Below are 2522 nucleotides of genomic sequence, written 5' to 3'. Positions count from 1 at the left end.
TTAGACAAAAAAAAGCTGTAGGTAGGCTGTCGGCTGTTTAACTCTTCCCTCTCTCTCTCCCCTCTCTTTTTTTTGTAAAAGGCCATGGCAAAAGTACCAGTAGGTTGGCAACCTTGCTTTATGCACTGTAAGGCAAGCCTCAAGCAAGGTTGCCAGCTTCTTGCTTTAGGTTAGGTTAGACCAAAAACCTTGGTGATTTTTTCGAGTAAGATGTTGGTAATACTGTGTCCGAAAATAGGGGGGGGGTTTATGCCATACAAGAGCAAACCATTAAAGCAAGCCCCACCAAGCTTTACTTTCGGGTGTAGTGTTGGCAACACTGCGAGAAAAAAGTTGCCAGCTCCTTGCTTTAGGTTAGGTTAGACCAAAAACCTTGGTGATTTTTTCGAGTGAGGAGCTGGCAACACTGCAAGAAAAAGGTTGCCAGCTCCTTGCTTTAGGTTAGGTTAGACCAAAAACCTTGGTGATTTTTTCGAGTGAGGAGCTGGCAACACTGCGCCATCAAGTGAAAATCATGCCTTACGACAGAAATCCATAAGGAGCTCCTCACTTCAGCTCCTCACTTGATGGCGCAGAACCGGGCTGATTGGACTACTCACAACGTAATTTTGAGCAACGAGAAAGTATTTTCGTCTGACGAAAATGGTCAGGTTTATGGTGCAGGCGCGACAACAGTCTCTACGGCCCCGAGAACATTTCTACCCATGCTAGGAGTGGCAGGATATCCGTGGCGGTGTGGGGATGGATCAGTTCGTCTGGAGTAGATGGATTGGTGGAAGTGTCCTCGAGAATGAATTCGCAGGAATACGTCGCAGTGCAGGAAAACCACATGCTTCCCAGCGTGCGAGAGACACACCCTGAAGATGAGATCCCTCACGTGACTTTCGATCAAGACAACAGCAGCGTCCATACATCGAAAGCGACCACCATCTGGTTTAATCAGCACCCAGGAATTTCAAGAGTAGATTGGCCAGCGAAGTGTCCCAATCGAAAACATTTGGGCGTTGATGGTGAGAGAGTGGGAACCTATTAGACAGCTGAGAACAATGGAAGCTCTACTGGCTCACGTGTTTGATGTTTGGGAGAGTTTAAGTAGAAGACCAAACATCTGCTCGTGGAATCCTTGCCTCGTCGACTAGATGCAGTGCTTGAATCCAACGGCGGGTGGACACAGTATTGAAACCCCGCACGGTTTAACCGATGTCCTTTTCTACATGTACATCCCAGAACAAAACTAATTAAGTAATTACACACATCTCCATATGCAATATATCTTTCCAATTCTTTCTTATTGACACTTTGGTGTTCATGGTTACTTTTTCGCACACCTGCACCATTATATTATATTCTATAATGTTAATATTCACATTATTGACAGATTTGATTCACATGAAATTCAAACGCGCAGCGCACATGCACCCATTCATAACACTTAACTGTTAGTTACATTACACTGCGACGTTGTCACAGTTCTAAATCAGGGATGCCCAGGGGGAAGGGCATTATGGCGCAGACTGTGATGGAAATTTGACTGAGTAAACAGGGTACAAGTTGAATTACGTCATCAATTAGCCATTGCTGTTATACAAAAGTAGTAGGTAAATACGATAACGTCTGTTGCTATTTAATATTCGCAATTTAATTGCACGTACTTATAACTAATTTGCACGTACTTAGAACTTATTTGCACGTACTTAGAATTCATTTGCACGTACTTAGAATACTTTACATTTATGTATTTGCTTATTTATAACTTTTTATGAATATATAATTATTTATTTTATGAAAAATATGTATATAGAAGGTAATTAGAGGTACTAAACGCTATGCATATGGTTTTATATTTATTACTGCAAAGTATGTAATGTATAAATCGATAATATTAATGTTTATAATATTGAAAATAAGTGTTCAATGGTTTATGAACTGCTATGAACGGAGGTAATGGTACGAAAGAAGACGGTCCCGGTACTCGAACCCGCGATATGCAATGTTATTAATTAGTACTATGCAATTATTTCGTTATGTTATAAAAGACGGTGGTTTCACACGCTAGACAGAATACTGTCTCAGAATTTCGACTCCGCTCTGATGCCAGACAGAGAGAATGAATTAATATTCAGCGCAGGTAGACGAGAAAGGAATTTGGGGGAATGTGCGTTCAAGGTCAAATGACGTCAGAACGTCAGAGCAAAGAAAGATCCTGATTGACCAATCAGAGAACGCGTCGGTAGATTTTCAGAACCGGTTTTTCCAAGGTTAACCAGTACGCAAGAACAGGGGAAAGCTATGCAATACTGTAGCGCAGGGGAGGGATTGATCCAGACAACAAAGGATGTCTGGAAATGCGCAGCAAGGGTCAAATCTCTGAAGCTATGCGTCGCTTGTAGAACCGGTTTCCGCCGCCAATTAATATTCCGCTCAGAGTTGCCCCAAGGCAGAGGACGCTTTAGCGCAGGGTTTTTTTATCTGTACTATGAAGAAGGGAGAGCTATCAGGGACGGGGCCTACAGTTTTCACCA

The sequence above is a fragment of the Lepisma saccharinum genome, chromosome 8 (genome assembly GCF_977018435.1).
Source record: "Lepisma saccharinum chromosome 8, izLepSacc3.1, whole genome shotgun sequence".
In the NCBI taxonomy this organism is placed as follows: Eukaryota; Metazoa; Arthropoda; class Insecta; order Zygentoma; family Lepismatidae; genus Lepisma; species Lepisma saccharinum.
This window is presented reverse-complemented; position numbering follows the sequence as displayed.